This window comes from Alexandromys fortis, unplaced genomic scaffold (genome assembly GCF_014885135.2).
Source record: "Alexandromys fortis isolate MF-2015 unplaced genomic scaffold, M_Fortis_MF-2015_v1.1 scaffold_13, whole genome shotgun sequence".
Taxonomy (NCBI): domain Eukaryota; kingdom Metazoa; phylum Chordata; class Mammalia; order Rodentia; family Cricetidae; genus Alexandromys; species Alexandromys fortis.
In genome coordinates this window covers 11,101,687-11,121,801 of record NW_026067908.1, presented here as the reverse complement: position 1 = coordinate 11,121,801, position 20,115 = coordinate 11,101,687, and the positions used below count along the sequence as shown (strand labels likewise).

Here is a 20,115-nt window from a genome sequence, read left to right as displayed (position 1 = left end):
TATATATAGCATTCTAATAAAAATCATGGTGGTTCCAAAAAGCAAGTCTCCCATATCAAAATCTTATCATTATAACTGAATGAACAGTATTAATAGTGTATTACGAGTTTATATTATGTTTCACTATTATATGTGCTTGTAACTTCTTTATGAGAAGAACTGAATAAGATAATTTTCTGGCGAGGTTCCTCAGTCTCTGGTTGGCTGAGCCAGGACATTGCCAATCCAGGTTATATCATTCACAGTGTAGCCTCTAGGGTGATGCCCCTGCAAGCCCAGACCCACATGTATTACAAAAAAAAAACCCAAAAGAGACAGAAGAGGATCACTGGTTTTAGGAGTAGAATGGTCTTGAGAAGTCCATAGTGGCCAGGTTTTAAGCTGTATGACAGAGTCTCTCAAGGGTCTTAAGCAAGGGGCATGAGGCCGGACTGTATGCAGTAGTCAGCAGCCCCCAAGCCCCACCTTTATAAACCAGCGAAGGTTGACCTCTTACATAGGCCCTGTGAGCACGTGGACTGCTTGGGATTCCATCCCATGGCATTCTTATCCACACGAAGAGCACAGCCACTTTCAGGAACATTGCTTTTAGCCAGGGTGTGGAGACGTGATGGGTTTTGTGCTGGCTGCCTGTCTAATTTGGTAGCTCAGTATGACATGACTTGGGGGTCAGAATGAAACAAACAAACAAAAAAAGGACAGCTTTTCTATCACACACACCATCTTCCAACCACCATTTCTTCTGTTCTTTCTCCTGACAGAGAGGAGCTCTCGCCATGTCTAGGGCCTTCATGACTATGAAGAAAGGTGGCAGACGGCAGGAGTTCCATGACACCGGGCAACAACAGGATAGCCAAGAGGAGTCCCCATGAGGATCCATCGAGGGCATAGCAGAAGCCAGAAGTCTCGAACCAGACCATAACTCATTGCAATGAAGATTTGTAAGTAAAGCTGCTTGGGGAAAAAGGGTAGACTGAGTGTCAGTCACATCATGACACACTGCAAGGGTGAGGGGCAGAGATGGAGGGGCAGGAAAATCAATGGGATTGGGGTGCATGATGTGAAATTCACAAAGAATCAATAAAAAGTTAAAAAAAAAAGACTGGCAAAAGCTGGGTGATGGTGGCACACACCTTCAATTCCAGCACTTGGGAGGCAAAGGCAGGTGGCTCTCTGAGATTGAGGCCAGCCTGGTCTACAGAGTTCCGGGACAGCCAGGGTAACACAGAGAAATCCTGTCTCAAAACAAAAACCCAAAAGCAAACAGAAGAAGAAGGCTGGCAGGATCACGTATGGAAATGGTGACCTGCTTTAAAGGATGATAGGCTCCCATGTTTCTGGATCCAACTTAGTAGGTCACATGTCTAAATTTGGAAGCACCGTGGAGGTGTGGAGACACATCTTTTTCACACATACCACAGGAAGCAGGTTTTCATAAAATAATCCAAATATAAAATAATTTAAAATGTGTAGAACTCAGAAGGTTTGCATCTGCAGGAGGGAGACAGCCCCAGGTCCTTGAGTGGCATATGGAGGAGGCATGGCACCTAGCGGTTGGTTCCTGATACCTACGTGCCAACCAGCACCATCATGGATGTTGCTGTGATGAACGAGGAAGTCAGCCACATTTACCTTAATCAGCTGTGTGGCTGGCACCGGAGGACAAACTACAAGCCTCTTGTTCCCCGCTAAGAACACAGAGGTATGCACTCGAAGGCACAAAGATGTTTATAAAACTTCAGAGCCCAGTGAACATAGCCATTCAGTTGAATGGAAAACCACAGCTGTCTAAGTGCCCATAGGATCCACACTGGCAATGTCCAGATTCCTCCCCTCTTTCTCCTCCTCCTCCCCCTTTCTCACCCCCACCCCAGCACTGGCTCCTGTTGCCAACCAGCATCTCCGTTGCGAATTTTAACATCAGTTATGTAGGTGTGTTTTCCTTCTGAGATGAAGGAAGAAAAAAAAAAAGACGAAAACCCTCTTCCAATTATCTCTCATTCTCTTCTTAAAAAAAGACTATGTTAGCGGTTCAGCATAATTAATTCTTTCATTTAAAAAAAAATAGCCTTCCTCTTTGCCTTACATCCCCTGACGTCGCCTGAACCCTCTTTTTCCCTCATTGCCACACTGCTCCATGTGTGATGCTGAGGCCACTGACCTGGCATCCCTGTCTTCCATTCACTCCTTAGCAACTATTGGTAACCTCCAGATCTTTCCTCATACTGAAGCCTTCATGGCAAGGCCATCACTTTTCCCCAGTACTCAATGGACATTCTGTCCTTATTTTTATTGCCTTCAGCAGATTGTGAAAACATTCCCTTTGGCGCTTAGACCACGCATTCAGGCCAAGCATCTTCTTCTACCTCTTTGGTAATTGGTCCGGGCTATTTAAAGATGGAATAAAATGTTAAATGGAACTTTGCCTGATGGCTCAAATTTAAGTTGGAACCTAAAACTAGAAGGAAAGGTAAGTAGTCCCTATTCAGGAAAACTGTGACTTGCTAGGGAAGGACCAATCTCTTGTACCCCTTGGTCATCTGAGGCGTCACCAGAGCCACTGTGATAGGCTTGCTGCTGGCCAATCAGGAAAGGCTTTGGCTTTTCACTGAATAGAGGAAGTCAGCCTTTGTCCTGTTTCCCAGGAGATAAAATTAAGACAGTACTCAGGGTCACAAAGGGTTGATGGCACTGACCTCTGAAAGCTTGAGCAATGTCTTTGGCCAGAGACAAACACAAGCCTTTAGAGCACCTGAAGTGTTCCAGGAGCTGAAAAGTCCGTGATCTGAAGACAGAAGCTGGCCGGAGGGGAGAAATGGCGGAACAGCCTAGTCCCAAGAGTCTAGAATGTTCCCTTGGGTCACCTGGAGTCTGTCTATAGGGCTGTCCAAAAGATTCTAGTCCTTTTCAGCCGATGTATGGATTGCACACTCTCACCTTTTATACTAAATCAAGTATGCAGCCAGTTCTTGGTCCAGGGGGTCTGGACACAAAGGGAGGCACCCCTGCAGGTCAAGAGATCAAAGTGGTATAGGGCTTCTCATTTCCCACATCCAGTAGATATCACAGGATCTGGGCAAGAGCCTAATTCTCAGTCAGCCCCGAGCTCTGATAGACAATGCTAAGCTGAGCCTTGATGCTCACTCCATGGACCTGGAACACAGGTGAGGGAAAACTATGGACATTCAGGAACCACTGTGGCAGGGCCTCACCCTGTCTACTGCAGGGAGGCAATGTGGTCTTGCAAGGACCTTATCCAAGAAGTAGAATAGTTTGGGGCTAATTTTCCCCAGCTAGGGAAAAAGATGGGAGTTGAGGGTAATTCTGAGAAGTGGGTTAGATAATTTCTTCTGAGTCTTGATCGCGGTTTGTACAGATGTCTCTGGAGAGCTACCCAGGTCCCCCGCAGAAGGTAGACCATTTTGTTGTCTGTCATGCAGGGCACATTTGAAAGCCAGTTCCCAAATACACACTTTGACTGTGCTTTCTTTATTCCTACATTCATACCTTAACCTGAGCGATCCAAGAACCAGAGAGGAAATGGATAGAAATACAGAGTGTAAAAAAAAAAAAAAATGGACAAACCCCTCTACTTGATGATCGAAAGCAGAAGATATAGACTCCATGTGACATGGAAATTTTAATTTACATTGGTCTGGATATTTTCTATATATGACAATAGACAATCCGAGTAGCTATGCTGTCCCAGGAGGAGTGGTTTGAATGAGATGGTGGAAGAATGAAACTGGTTTGTTTATTAAATGTCCAATCAATGTCATAAGCAAGCTCTGATTCTTAAGGAGAAAATAAAAGAGAAAAGCAGAAAGGGAGGGAGGGAGCGAGCTAGGGACTTACCTTCATGTAACTGGTAAGCCTTCTCCAAGACTCCCAGCGCACGGGCTGCTTGCTTTCATCTTCTTGCATGCTGGCTTCAGGTTTCTGTGTGGTGTTCATTCCCAAACCTGTTTGTCAGGCACGGCCATTGTCTCCTGCTCTGAGTTGAGGAAGAAAGAACTAGGCACTGATACCCGAGGAGCTCATGAAACATGGGACTCTATACCAGCTTCTAAACCTTTCCCTCTTCAGGGTTGCCTGCTTGTTTCACATCCAAGGAGGAAAATTTGGCTTTTGTCACTTGGCTCAAAACATTGAAGCAACCAAGTTCTGTCTACCTTGCTTTCTAATTATTTTTGTTTTGTTGTTGTTGTTTTGTTTCATTTGGGTTGTTTGTTTGGTTTTGGTTTTTTTGAGACAAATGTCACTATGTAGTTCTGTCTGTCCTGAAACTCACTATGTAGCCCAGGCTGGTCTCAAACTCACAGAGATCCACCTGCCTCTGCCTCCTGGGTGCTAGGCTTAAAGGTGTGGGCCACCACCCCCGATCCTCTAATTATATTTTAAAAATACATTTGTTTACTTTGTGTGTGTCTGCATGTGAAGAAGTTGGAGGACATTAAAAAAAAAAAAAAAAAAAAACAGTATTGTCCTTCCACCGTATGGAGCCTGGGAATTGAACTCAGGTCATCAGGCTTGGCAGCGAGTTTCTTTTACAGGCCGAGACACATCAGTGGCCTGACTTGATTGCTGAGTTTGTCTCACATCAGCTCATCTTCCTCCATCCTCGCTGCCCTGGCTCACTGGCCAAAGCTTACCTCCCTCTCATTCGAAGGACTACAGTGGTCTCCACCTGGATTCTTTGCTTCTGGGATAACTTGTTGATTCTTCTTGTTGGTGAGACAATTTATGGATTCTTTTTCTCAGTATCCTTATTTTAAAAAGTTAACAAACAAACATGTAGTATGTATTCTGGGTGCCAGAACTTAACACTAAACTCTGGGGATAGTATCCAATTACAAAACAAAATCCTAGGACTAAGGATGTAGCTCAAGGGTAGAGCACTTACCTACCGTGCTAAGGCTCAGGGTTCAATATCTACCCCCATTAAAAAAAATAAACAAAAAACAAACAAGCAAACAAAAACCTAGACCCACAAAACCAGAGTCTTCCTTATGAAATTTACAGTCAGTGGGCAGAAAGCAGCTATCAAGCCAGGAGCAGGTTCCACACCAGGAGTTAAAGGACTCAAAAGCTTTAGGTATTCAGTAAAATACTCACAGAATTTGTGTGTGTGTGCATTCCGGGTCTGTCTGGGTTGCATTAGTAGAAAAACAGTATAGTCATTCAGTAGGATTAGGGGAATGTGCTTTGCTCAGTAATGAGAAAACAGATGGGCTGGAGTAATAGCCTAATGGTGGAATGCCTGCCTAGAAGGCTTGAGGCTCCGGGCTTGATCCCCAACACAGAAAATTGCAAAGATAAGTAGACTATAATCTGTTTGTGTTTTTGCAACACTCTGCCTAAGCTGGGTTGTACAGGTGACACTCCCATGTCCGTACTACCGGCCTCCCACCCTCCTTCCGTATTAGTGATGCCCTTAGGAGAAGGATCATGTGCAAACACAGTTCACTGTACTAAGGAATAGGATAACCTCCAGAGCTTTCTGAGGAATGAAAACCATGTATGTCTCCATATATCAGCCACAGACCTGCAACCAGTGCCGACACCAACCTTGTGGTGGTGCTGGAATTCAGACTCACAGTCTACTGCACGCTAAGCAAGTGCTCTCTCCCCGGGCTACGTCCCCAGCGCAGGCAGTTTTTAATTCACTGGTTTTGTCTTAGCAGATCGCATCCTTGATCAGATCACATGAGAGGTTTCTTTTCTGGTGGCTTTTTGAGTTTGCTTGGGTAGGAAGAGAGTATCTTGATGGCTGACTGCTCTTCCGCCCTTAGCAAATAATGATAAGGCAAAAATGGGGCTGCCTTCATTGTAAAAATGATGGGTTTACTCCTGTAGTCAGCGGTGTCCTCAAGTGGCAGTGGGAAACAACAAACTATGGCTTCTTAATTTTTAAAGGTTTATTTATTCATGTATTTTAATATGTATGGGTGCTCTGTGTTTATGCATACCAGAAGAAGGAATCTTATTTCATTACAGATGGTTGAGAGCCCTCATGTGGTTGCTGAGAATTGAACTCAGGACCACTGGAAGAACAGTCAAGTGCTTTTACCCACTGGGCCATCTCTCCGAGCTTTATGACGTATTATTATCCCCAGTGGTTGCGGGTAAGCAGAGAGGTCCTGTGCCTTTGAGAGTCAGCCAGAGATCCGCATGTCAGAGCTGGCATCTCTTGAACTGTTGACACACACGTCATCAGAGGAAGAGGGAGGAAATGGACAATTAGAGTCTTTCATCGCCTCAGCCAGAAAGTGACATGTCACTTCTGCTCCATTTACCAGCTAGCTACATGGCCTAGATTAGTCAGGAGATGGCAATGGGCAGAAAGGAATGCTAAATACCTAAATCATTAGGCCCTTTGTTCAGGAAGCCTGCTTCGCCAATACCCCTTGTTCCCCAGTCTTGGTAAGTGTTACGGTGACATGCTTCCTTGGTCAATGTCTACCTTTTCTGTGTCATATTGCACACATTATTATGCCTAATTAATCATTGCCTAACCTTCCTGGGTCTTCTCCATGCCTAAAACTCCCTTGGCTCTCTTTCTACATCACCTAGCTAACTTCTATTTCCCTTATAGAGTTCTATTTCCTTTCAGTATTCATGAGCAGTAATCACTGCTATGAACTCCAGATCTCCTGGCTTTCTCTACTCAGCACCAGGGCTCCATAGGAACTGTGAAGTCAGACATGTTAAGGAAGGCAATTGTGGTTTGAATGAGAAGACCTACCTTAGGCCCTTATATTTGAATACCTGATGTCCAGTTGACAGAACTGTTTGGGAAGGATTAGGAGGTGTGGCTTTGTTGGAGGAGGTGTTTCACAAATCCCAAAGATGAGCTTTGAGGGCAGCATCCCACGCCACTGCCAGTTAGCTCTCCCCCTGCCTTGTGTTTGTGGGTCAACTACTGCTCCAGGTTGTGCTGACCCAGCTGCTGCCATATTCCCTCTCATGATGGTCATGGACTTTAACCCCCTGAAACTGGATGCCTCCCAATCAAATGCTTCCTTTTATAAGTTGCCTTGATCATGGTGTTTTGTCACAGCGATAGAAAAGTGACTAAGAGGAACTGTCACTAGGATATGGGCAATTGCTGTGATAGGCCTGACCTGACCGTGTCGGGATTTTTTTGAGCAGTGTGAAAGATTTTTGGAACTTTGGGCTGGGAAAACTGTTGAATGCTGTAAGCAGAGCTTAACAGGCAGTCCTAGTAGGCGCTTGGAAGGCCATAGTACAGAGAGCAAAGCAAACTGTGGAGGCCCAGCTCAAGAGGTTTCAGTGGGCCCAATATTAGGAACTGAACTAGAGAGCATCCCTGTGATATTTTGGAAAAAGAATGTAGCCATTTTTTACCCTTGTCCTAAGAATCTGCATGATGCTCCATGGAAGAGTTTGGAATTTCTTTCGTTAGTAGAGAAGATTTAAGACAACCTAATATCACTTGGTTACTAGTAACACTCTTAGGCAGATCTACAATGAAAAAGAGCAAGTGGGAGCAAAAAGAAATATAAAATGTACATTTTGAGGAGAAAAGAATCCCAGGAAATTTTGTGTTGGAGCCTTGGTTTGTGCTGCAAAGGATGAGGAGATAGGGAAATATACAGAGTGATACCCTAAGTGCAAGGTTCCACCTACCTAATCGTGTAATTGGTGAAAGGAAGAGGCCTAAGAGGGTTTCACGTCCTAAAAGGCATCAACAATCAAAGCACATGCAAATATAATTCAAGGATGGGGCCAGGTTCCATTCCAAGCAGATGACTTCAGCTATGAGGTTCTAGCTTCAGAACCATGAAGGAGACAGGAGTAAAGGGGTTTGGAATCTTCCTCCGCAGTGAAGGAAAGCTGCTGAGGAAGCTACTGAGGCCTGGCATATAGCAGGGGAGTCCCTTCCTGGACACCCAGCAAGGCCACTGCGTAAAGCGCTGAAAGTGATGCTGAATTGTGTTGGGGACCCCAAGATACTGGAGCCACTGGGGCAATGGATGCTTGCCGAGGAGAGCTGCAGACAGCTGCTGTCTAAGCTACAGGATTTGGAGTCTGGCGTGCTGGGTTTCTTTCTTGTTTTTGTCCAGTATTTTCTCTGCTCCTAGTCCTCACTTTTGGAATGTATGTTCTGTGGTGCTTTATACTGGGAGTATAAAATCTGCTTTTTGACTTATAGAAGGTTACAATTAAGAGATTGCCCAACGCCCTAGAAGAGAATTTAGACTTTTGAACTGTTGAAACTGCCTGTGGGGACTTCTGAAGTTGTACTAAATGCATTTCACATTATGATGGGGCCATAAACCTATGTGGGCCAGGGTTTAAATGAGAATGGGATCCCATGGGCTCATATTTTCGAATGCTTGGTCCCCAGTTGGTAGAACTACTTGAGGAGGGTTAAGAGGTGTGGCCTTGTTGGAGGAACTATGTCACTGGGGGTGGGCTTTGAGGTTCTATGTATGTATCTATGTATCTGTGTATCTATCTCTTATCTATCTACCTATCATCTGTCTGTCTGTCTGTCTATCTATCTCTCCCTCCATCTGTCTTTCTGCCCCGTGCTTGTGGATCAGAGGTGAGCTCTCAGCTCCTGCTCTAGCGCCATGTCTGCCTACCTGCTGTCATGCTCCCTGACATGATTGTCATGCCTTCTAGAACCGTGAGCCACCAAACTAAAGCTTTCTTTTATAAGTTGCCTTGGTCATGGTATCTTGTCCCAGCAATTGAAAGTAACTAAACCAGCAATGCAAGAAGACCTCAATACATCTTATTGTAAAAACAAACAAACAAACAAGTAAAGGTTTTTAGAAAATAAGTGTTAACAATAAGAGTTCAGTCGAGTGGTGGTAGTACCCACCTTTAACCCCAGCACTCAGGAAGCAGAGACAGGTGGATCTAAGCCAGCCTGGTTTGGTCTACATAGGAAGTTCCAGGATAGGTGGGACTGTTATACAGAGAAACCCTGTATCAAAAAAACGAAACAAATCAAAAAATTAAAAAAAAAAGGAATCCAGCCCACAGAGAGTATAAATTCAAAGTAGGGGCTGGAGAGATGACCCAGAGGATAAAAGTGCTTAGAACTTCTGCAGTGCTGAAGTTCAGTTCCCATTGTCCATGGAAGCTACACCCCCTGTAACTCCAGTTCAAGGTCACTTGAGATCTTCCAGCATCAGCAGCTCCTGAATACGCATGATGAACGTAAACTCACATAGGCGTACACACATACACATAAATAAAAATAAATTCAGTTAAAAAGTGAGCAAAATAATCAGAGGATGTTAATCCTGTCAAAGGAGCTGTGTGGGTTAGTAAGTGACTTCTAAATCGGAGATGCTAAAAAAAAAATGCCAAGTGTTTCTTTGAGACCAAAAGTGTTGAATAAATGAGCTCTGTTTCAATAAAAATAAAAAATGAAATTTCACAAGAAATAAATAGTTGGAATGTTGGAAATATCTTTACTTGCTGTGGAAAATATACATAATTAGGATTTTAACTTCTTTATCAGACTTATTGTAAAATGCATTTGAGCTACAACATGAAGATATTTAAAGAAGAAATTCCTGACTGACCATTGTTAAAGTCTAGGTGAGTTTGTTAATTTTTTTTGTCCACTCTGTATTGTCTATGCCCATTCTGTCCGGAGGCAGGAGGACATAGCAGAGCTCTGTCCAGGCATCTGATGGTTTAGGGTATCATTAGAGAGGGGCTATTAATGCTTGAGATGATTTAGCCTCTTAAGACTCAACCCAGCGGAAACTTGGTTGGGCCTTGTGAACGCGTACAAAGGAAATATTTACAGAAGTACCACGTGTGCATCTGCCTGAGCCATACAGGGTCCTACGGTTATGGCACCTGGGAAAGTTTCAGCAGTATGTATGGAATTCCCATTAGCCCGACTCACTGAAGCCCTTTGTCATACCCAGCCTTGGAATCCTTTTCTGTTTTTGAAGTAAGTTCAGCAGCTTGAAAGTATATCAAAAGAAGGACTTGTTGCTCATATAAAAACTATTCTCGAATCATCGACTTTCAAAGCTCTGGTTCCTGTTACTGGCTGAATAAAAGCAAAGTGCTGCCCGTAAATGGTCAATTGAGCACCAAAGCAGAAGTAATGGAATATTACAGCCAGAAAAGAAGCTGGAAAAGCTGGTGCATACACACGCACGGCAGAATGAAGAAATGCAGAATTAGCTGAAGTCAGAGGCGGTTGTAGGAACACACCTTCTGATGGAGCAGCTCAAACGGTAATGATCCTACACGATTCAACTAGAGAATTCTAGGATGACAGATACATTGGCTGGATAGGGGATAGATATATCCAGCAATGTATTTGGGGGGAAAACGGAAAGAATTAAGTTGAAAACTTGTCTCCAAGTTGGTTCAGAGGGTACATACTAACATAGGGTCTGTCAAAGAGGTATGTGGGCAAATTTGGAAGGTTCAGTGTCTCTATGTGTCTTTGTGTAGGTATGGGCACTTGTATGCAGGTGCCCATATTAATGAGAAGAAAGTATCTGGCCCTATGGAGCTAGACCTGTGGGCAGTCGTGAGCTGCCCAATATGTAGGCTGGGAACCAAACATGTGTCCTCTGCAAGAGTAGTAAGTACTCTAAGCCACAGAACCGTCACTCCAGCCCTAACACTGTATAACAGTGTTAGTGTTATACAGGACTGCTGCCATCTTTAGGAGTTCACCTGTGCCTGCTTCCCAAAGATCATCTCAGCTGGAATTGTTGGCTGCTGACCTTACCTCGTGGAAGGAGGGCATGGGAAAGGTCATAGGACACACCTGCAATCCTAGCACTCAGCAGGTGAAGGTAGAAGAATCAGAAGTTCAAGGTTGTTTTTAGCTGCATAAGGAGTTACAGATCAACCTGGGCCACAGGAGACTTTGTCTTAAATTTTTTGTTTGTTTGGTCAGAAAATAACTCATTTAAAGTTATAGCACAGAGGGTATAAGTGTTAAAGAGATGAAGGCATTAAAAAAAAAGGATCCAAGGGATCTTCATCAGGAGAACAAGAAAGATGCCTTGGGACATCTCAAGAACTGGCTAGACCTCACCTGTGGGAGGTTCAAATATTTGAAAAAGTGAACTCATTTAAAAGACTTTCCCTAAAGAGTAAAGAAAACAGCACTGAGCGCTTGACCTCCACAGATCCGCCTAGGAAGAAGTTGGTTTGCCAGGGTTTGCTTTGCCATTCTCAGCCGCCCCGGCTTGCAGAGGCCAGTGTAACTGTGACTCAGAGCTGTGAGGGGGCCGCTGCCACTGAAGCCGGTGAGCCTCCCCCAAATTTCAAAGGGGAGGTCCAGCAGTGTAAGATGGGCTCTGAGTCCTTCTCGGCTGTCCCTGAGGTTGGTGCATGAAGCTGTGAGGCCTTCTCTTCAATATGGAGCCAAGGAAGGTAGAGATGCTGAGAACATGGCCTCTTAGGAATAAAGCCATAGGTGACAAGCAGAACCAGCCCAACAGAAAAGTCTTGTGGGCTGCAACCAGCACGGTTGCCTAAGTGGTCCAGTAGTGGCATCACACCGTGTGCCCTCAATGCTGGACATAGGATTTAAGGTTTGCTTTGATGAATCTGGGGGTCCCTTTTGTCTAAACCTTCCTCTCTGCCACCCCACCCCTACTGATTCCTCCCTTTTCAAATAAGAACGTTTACTCTGTGCCACTGCAATGGGGGAGTAGTTAGCTTTCTACTTTACAGGACCTCATGGCTAAGAGTTTGTCCCCGAGGAGACTTTGAACTGGACTTTTGAGCAATGTTGGAACCATTAAAGCCTTGGGGCTCTTGGACTGAATGCATCCGTTGTCATAATCTGGACAGGAGCCTTGGGGAGGGGGGCGAGTTCAAATGTGCTGGTTTGAGTGTGAAGGGCTCTCAAAGGCTCACGAAGGTTTGATCCCCAGCTGCTGGGGCTACTGTGCGCAGTTCTGAAAACTTTAAAAGGAGAAGCCTACCTGGAGGAAATAGGTCACTGGGAACGTGTCCTAGGTGGCCAATATCTTATCCAGGGCCATCTCAGTCACTTTCTTTCTGCTTCCTATGATCCATGAATTAAGTAGCCTCTGCCACATGCTCTTGCTATCAGGATGCTGTGCCCCACTGTGGGCTTGGAACCAGTGGAGAGAAGCACTAGGAACTGAAACCTTGCGTCACACAGTAACTCTTCCTTTTAAGTTGCTTCTCTTAGGTGTTTGGTCATGGCAACGAGAAAGTCTAAGACGAGAAACCTAATATTTTTTAATTGCCTGTGAGTCTAGATAATTTGTGCATTGATGACAGGTGTCACTTGCTAGCTTGGCTTCAAATGCGACAATTGCCTATAATAGTCAATATAATTGACCATAATTCACTACCAATCAATACTGAGACTGCCATCGGGACTCAGGTAATTGATCTAAATGTGTGCTCAACTGCCGTTCTTCAGTATAGAGTCACATAGCCAGGAAATGTGCCAGCGTCTGAGTGCTAACTAAAGAGGTAAACTGATGGGCATGGTCTAAGATGGCAGAAGAAACAGAAGAATGAGCGTGTGTCAACGCTTGCTGGAATGTCAGTACTGTTGATTCTTTTCATTTCAGTCCTCCAAGAAGAAAGATACCCACTAAAAATGTAAAGGACAAGAAATTCATGGAATGAAATGCCTACAAAGGCAGGAACAGAAACGGACCCACAGTACTGGCCCCAGGGAAGAAGAGAAGACCTTCTAAACTACAGCACAGCAAGGCCAATGCGCATGCTCTATTCTTCAGTGTGGAAGAGCGGCCTTATGTTGAGAGTAGCTCTGGTACTCTTGCTGCCAAGTCATTGGCTGGGAGCAACATAGCTATGCATAGACCCTAGGGTAGATCAGAATCTGAAGTAGTTGGGCATGTCCAGTCAGCAGGGTCTTGGCGTGGGAGATCTCGGTGGCACGTCCAATGACCTATGTGATCTTCTCTTGTGTCCCATGGATATGTTTACCCAGGACAGTTCCCCCACGTCTCCTGTGGTTCTCCGTTCCTGAAAGGATACTTTAAAGAGGGAGGTCAGTAGGCTAAACAGTACCCCAGCTGCGATAGCTGATCTCAGAACTGTAGTTGGAAACGATCACCTCCTCCCTCCACTGTTCATTCTCCATCCCTCTCGCTCTCCACCATCACCTCAGCTGACACTGGTGCCCGACACACACCAGCATGACCAAACCCTTCATTTCTGAGGGAATCTGAGTACTTAGCAGCCATACCTCCTCAAGACCACACATCTTCTCATGGGTATAATGGGACCATTACGAACTGGGGTGCCCAGGTAGATCAATACAGGTGAATACAACCCTGCCTTTTCCTGCTCTCCTGGATGTATTGCCCTGGCTTTGAGAGCAGCTTCTCCACACGTCAATGAAAACAAAGAACCCAAAATACTCAACCATAGCCATAGTTCATAATTAAGTGCAACATTTGCCACCGGACCCAATCATGGTACTTTGAGAATTAGGACCTCACTCTCCCTGAACTCAGAGTTCTGGGGACAAGAAGCAAAAATGACCCCTAGTAGTAGGTTCTTGGGAGATATCACACGTAAAGCATAGCTACTTCACTCTTGGTTTTGATAGCCATCTTTTCTTTCATTTGGAAAATTAGAGTCACGCAGAGGTCTCTGGTCTCATGTGTTTGCAATAGCCTAACTGATGTCCCCCTTCAGAGCATTGCCTTTGAACTGGCATTTCGGTTGTCCTTCAGTAAGCCATCACAATCCTTTCTTAGGCTGGTTTCTCTAGGATAGCGAGGGATCAGTAAAACCCATAGTCACGGGCCTTCTCTCAAATCCCCTTCCCTTCAAATGGGAACTGGGTCCAGTGCCATGATGTATGAATGCCACATCATGAACTGAGCTTGCTTTAAACCCTGGAGGAAGGGCATGCATAAAGGAAAAATCCACTCTTAGGATAAATATCTACCCCTGTAGGATGAATTACCAACCCTACCAAGACAGAACTTAGTAACAAACGTGACTTTGTGTCCCTTTGGGGAATGTCTCCTCTCAGGTCTCCATGCCAGTTCCTAGCACTGAAAGGTTGGCAGAGATGAGCCTACTTATGTAGGTACTCATGTATATAGGACCCACAGGAAGACACCGTCTTTGTCATCAGGCCATGCCATTTATGTACTCATTGTGTCTGTTTTGGCGTGGGAAATGGTGCTCACAAAAAGAAAAAAGCAAAAACTGGGGGGGGGGGAGAACACTTTTAAAGAGTTAGTGTTGCCCAGAGTTCAAAGCTGTGTAGGTTTTGCTGTCCATTCCACGTGATGGCATGTGATTTCCTGTTTCTCTCTCATTCTCTTTCTCACCTCTCCTCCACCCCCGGAGGTAAAAAAAAAAAAAAAATAAGGTAATTACCAAGCCAGTCACTGTGTAATAGTGCAGGGTGAGAACCATACGGATACATTTTTTCCATGACTCTCATTCCCAGCACAGTTATGACTGGAGTTACTTTTCTTGGTTGAGTTTGCAGGAATCTGCCGTCCGTCTCTGGAATCTATTTGACAAACTGGTGACTTCAACAGAGACAGGATGGGATAGTCATCCAGTCATCCTTAAGGTCTTTGATGGTGGTCATTTCATTAAGGTTTTTCAGAAAAGCAAACCATGGGGTATTACGTGGCAGTGGCGAGAACGGACAGAGACAGAGGCGAAGACAACTTTTAAGGCTTTGCCTTGAACTCACATGACTCTGGAAATTCAGTAAGCCCAACATGGATGAGGAGAGAGGTGGGGTAGAGGCTAGTTCAAGTGTTCAAGGGCAGAGGCAGTTTGCTGGTGATCCAGGAGAGCAGAAATTGCGGGGAAGTTAGGAGTCTACTGGTAGCATCCCTCCGGCTGGGGGAAAATGTGCTTTCTGTTCCCGCTCAAGCTTTCAACTGATTGGTTGAGGCACCCACATTATGCTGGGCAGTCTGCCTTAATAAAAGGTCCCTACTTAAAATATAAGTCATATGAAAGTGGCTTCACAGGAACACCAGAATAATATTTAACTGAGAATCTGGGCACTGCAGGCCAACAAAGCTGACGCATGAGCTAACCTTCACAGTAGCTGACGTCATTTCTGGGATGGGATTTTATTTTTGAGTCACTGTCCTCGCTCAGGAAGTCATAGTGGCGGATGCAACTTCTTGGCCTCCACGGAGAGATCCCTCTTACCGAACTAGCTAAGGGTCTACCAGTCAAGCCATGGGAGTCAGTCTTTCCTCGCTAAGGATGAATTGGCCTCATGGACAGTGAGTTCCTCTATGAATTGGACTTTAGACAAACCATAGGTCCAAATCCCAACCCTACCAGGGGACCACAAGGGCATCGTAGGACATCTGGTAACAATATTAGCTCAGGAAGTTGTCAAAATGCTCTCACTCGGAATGGTTACTCCTGAACACCCTTTTGGGACAAGCCTGGGACTGCAGGCGTCTTCTCTTTTGGACATGGCCATTGCTCAGTCACTGCCTCTTGGGTCTGTTTCCTCAGATGCAGAAACTGAACCACGAGACACGCACTTTTATTTGAGGAATCACCTTTGTCCCCCTGTTCTCCCCTTCTGCATGTTCCTGGTTCTAGTTAAATGATGTACCCATTCAGTACCTGGCCTTTTATTTCTCCCCTAGGGACACTAAAGTCTATTAACCGTCTCTGTATCTTTCAGTTGTTACAGTAATGGGCCCAGCTTTTGGGTGTTAAGCGTAGTTGCCTGGCCTCTGTCATTATGACAGTTTGTCACCCCTCTGGCTCTGTGACAGCATCATCCCTGCGCCATAAGGAGAGCCACCACGGGGATCCTGGGGCCCCACTCACCAACACTTACTAAATGGTTCTGCAGACTGGCCTCTTCCTTGCAGTGGATGTAAGCCTCCGCTGGGCTCTCTGACATTATGTGAGGAATCTGTTCTAGATTTTCTTTTGCTACCTGCCATGATGAGAGCTCCAGAGTTTTCCTTCTTCCACCATGGTCCATCACTTTCCCTGGGAGACACGATACAGTTGATTTAACCCAGTTCCAAGGGAGAAGGTGACAGCATCCTCCCAACCAGGGTAAATCCTGTAGCCCCAGAAGATGCTTCAAGACAAATAGGCTCTCTCTGTCTCTCACACTTTGCTTCTTATTGCTTCACCTGACTCCTCTTTTCCATCCTTCTGTAAAACCTTGTAGATCTCTGACATGAAAATGGGGACATGACTCAGAGGCAGGGCACTTGTCTAATGTGAATTTGGTCCCCAGAACTGAAAACAAAATAAAAATAGGAGCTGGAGAGATGGATCAGCAGTTAAGAATACTTGCTGTTCTTGCAGAGGACCTGGGATTGGTACCCAGCATCCACATGGCAGTTCACACCTGCCTCACATTCAATTCCAAGAAATCCAGTGCCCATTTATAGCCTTCTCAAGGACCAGTCGTAGCTGTGTGTGGTAGACTTACTCATAATACACAAACAAACAAATAAATCCTTGAAAAATAAAAATAGGGCTTAGGAAATGGTTCAGGAGGTTAGGCACTGGCCCTGCAAGCGTGAGGACTGGAGCTTTGACCACCACAGCCTTGTGGAAAGTGAGCTGTGGCAGTGTGTGTTCCTAACCCCAGCTTTGGAGAGGTGGAGATGGGGCTTCCTGGAGCTTCCTGACCAGTCTGGTCTTGTCAAATCAGTGAGTGCCATTATCAGCGAGAGACCCTGTCTCAAAATACAAGCTAGAAAATATTTGAAGAAGATACCCAACATCAACATCTGGGCTCCACATGCATGTGTAAAAACATGCCCATACACATGTACACAGGTATGTAACGCATGCATATATACACAAACCATCTTAAAAAGGCAAGAACTTTAAAATAAGCCAATTTAGTTATTCCTTTTTTTAAAATATTTTACTTACTTTTTTACTTATGTGTATATGTCCATGTGAGTGTATGCCGTGTGTGTGTGTATGGTGTATGTGTGTATGTGTTCCCACAGAGGACAGACAAGGGCATTGCATCTAGCATGCACATGGCAGCTCACAGGTGCTGAAGTTACAAGTAGTTGCAAGCTGCCGGATGTGAGTGCTGGGTACCAGAGTTGGGCCCTCTGGTAGACCAGCAAAAACACTTAACCACTCAGCCACCTCTATAACCCCTAAAGGAACATGTTGTCTGCTTTTTTTTTAATGTGTATGTGTACATGCGTGTGTGCATTTATGTGTACTCTATGTGCGCAGGAAGAGGTCAGAAGAAGGCATCTGAGAGTTGTGAGTCACCATGTAGGTGCTGGGATTCAATCCCCGATCCTCTGCAGTATCAGTCACTCTCTCTAAATACCTCAGTATAACAAGACTCTTTTACATCTTCCTTCTCTTCTCTTCTCTTCTCTTCTCTTCTCTTCTCTTCTCTTCTCTTCTCTTCTCCTCTCCCCTCCCCTCCCCTCCCCTCCCCTCCCCTCTTCTTCTTATGTTCAGTTTCCAGCAGTTAAATCGTCGGCAACAGTGTGTCAAACCTCATGCCAGGGACCTCTTCACCACTGTGGAATGTGATGAACAGGCTTCACATCTAGTTTTACTGCCTCTTCATTTTTCCTGTGGGTTTTTTTGTTGTTGTTTTATTTTGTTTTGCTTTTGTTGTTTCTGTTTCCTTACTGTGTCAGTTTTTAGCCTCCGAGTAGTCGACATGAAACCCAAATAAAATGTGTAAAAAAAGTTATGGAGAAATTATGAGTGAAGGCAAAGATGAAAACGAGAGGAGGAGGGAGGGACAACACCATGAACCAGATCAGAACAGGAGAGGGGGCAGAGCAGAGGGGACGTGGGGGGGGGGAAGGGGAAGGGAAGGAGGGAAGAGGAGAAGAGAGAAGGATGTAGTAAGAGCTCAGGCTGCAGTGGCACTCTGGGAATGTCTTGGCTGGGCGATTGGCAAAGGCTGCCCATTAGAGGAACATTGTGCCTGGCAGAAATCTCCTCTGCACTGCATTCAGGCAATGCTGAGAACAGAGTGGGTAGGGTGGGGAGGAAACAGCCTGAGTGTGAATGAACAGATCTGGAGGATAGCTGCTGGTCAGAGGTTGCTAGCCAGCAACACTTCATAGAGCATGTTCTCTTGGACAGAGATCTGAGTAACACTTCCACAAGCAGATATAAGTACAGAAGCGGAAAGAAAAGAAGCCAAGGTTGCAGGGCTGAATGCACAATGGAAGGGGAGCGGACCAAGAAGCGTCATGGGTAATAAGCAAGGACACTCAATTAGACAGGATGTATAGACTTCAGTATTCTGATGCACTGTGGAGTGACTACCTAACAATAATGCATTGCATACTTCAAAATAGTGTCTTCACCACGGAGTATCGGTATGATTTAATTCTTATGTAATGTTTACAGGTACCAGTTCATCATATTATGTCCCGTGTGTGCGTGCGTGTGTGTGTGTGTGTGTGTGTGTGTGTAGTTATTGTGCATCAATAACAAATATAAGGCAAAGGCATGTGCACATTTTGCCTCTATTTTTGAGTGTATGGGTGTAGATAGTTGGTTTAATGACATGATTGACGTGAACAAGTCTGAAGGAGGAGATATGCTATTTAAAAGTGGTCAGGGTCGCCAGTCATCGTGACACACACCTGTAGTCCCAGCCTGGGTAAAGAATTCAGAAGTCAAGGCCAGCCCAACAAGAATCCCTCTCTCCCCTCCCTCCCCCCTCCTTCCCCCCTCCTTCCCCCCCCACACCCTACACTCTGGGGTGTGTCTCTAGGAAGACAATGGCCAACATGTAGACAGACTTTGCTTCATTGATTTTCTCTGAAGCCCCTTTTCCCTAGTTCGTGTCCAATCTTTCATCTTTCCCTGAGTATTTAAATTTATTTCCCTATTCATTGTCATAGCTGAACTGACGTGGGATGTGAGAACAGCAAGTGCTGATGCTGCGGCTAGGTTTCCCGGGGAGGCGATTTCTATTCCCCTCGGATAGACAGGGCTGAGGCCTGTGGTACCGAATTCAGTTCGGTGAATGGAGCAGTTTAATGGGTGTTATTTATAGAAGCATGCGTGAGGGGTTACCTACAGGAAGACTGCCAACCTTCACGTGTGACACCTCTTTAGAATCCCCGCCCCCAGCAACTGTACCAATTGTACCAATACTTAATCAATTATGTATCTTGGGAGAGAGGTGGGGTCTCACAAGCCTGTGAGACCTCTTCCCTTCCACAAAAAAATATCACTGAGCCCAGCCTTGTGAGGGTCTCCTGCAGGCAATCACAGACTCTCTGACTGTGGGAAACAGGGGTGTGTCATATCAGGAGGACAGAGCTCCACGGCCCAGAGGCTGGTTCAGTTGGTGATCCAAGATGGATGCCAAGAACAGTCGAGACCAAATCTATAAAGGCTTAGAAACCCAGGAGGAGCTGAGCTAGGAGCAAGGCTGGAGATCACTGCTTCCCTACCCCAGCTCCTGGGAAGGCATGATGTTGTCCAATTTCTTTTGCCTGGTGTTTCCCCATGTTCACCTGCTCTGTCCCAGGAGCTAGGCTCACAAAGCACAGAAGCCCAAACACAGAGCCAACCAAACACTTCGCGCTTCCTTTTTATCGGGGACCTTGACTTATTTGGTGAGGTTCTTTGAACTTCTCTTTTAATCTATAAGTGCAGCCTCCATGATCTTTGGGTATGATTTTTGAGCCCACACTTTCCAGACTGTCTTTTGTAAGTACTTATCCCATGTGCCCTGCGTGGCGTGAAATTCGGCTGCTGGAGTTGAGTCGCTAGTCTTTCCCACCTGAACGGATGAATGCCTCTCTCGCTTGTAGCATCCTCCCCCCGTCTCACATTAGATTAGGAATACCATTCTCTCTGCTGGCAACTGAACATAGTACCAGGAGTGAAGAATAGGAAGCATTCCTTAGCATTATTAACACTGATACAGCCCTCGGGCCGAGCCCTCCACTAAGTGTATTTGTGTATGTGACCTCAGCAAATCCTCCCAATAGCCTTAAATAACATACTTCTGTGTCTAGAGACACATTAAAATATCACCTCACAGTCCGTGATTGCTCAGTAGGTAAAGGCGCTTGGTGCCAAGCTTGACCACGTAAGTTCCGTGCCCAAGACCCACATGGTAGGAGAGAACTGACTCCTGCAAGC

The 20,115-nt window shown here is 45.4% G+C and overlaps 1 long non-coding RNA gene across 1 annotated transcript in view; it reads left to right on the top strand.

Annotated features, from left to right (window-relative positions):
• Positions 1 to 1,010, top strand: part of LOC126497904 (uncharacterized) — a 6,726-nt gene extending 5,716 nt beyond the window's left edge. Inside the window, exon 3 of the long non-coding RNA XR_007590715.1 lies at positions 762 to 1,010. This is a non-coding gene — a long non-coding RNA (uncharacterized lncRNA). The remainder of the gene's footprint in view (positions 1 to 761) is intronic.
• The last annotated feature ends 19,105 nt before the right edge of the window (positions 1,011 to 20,115 follow it).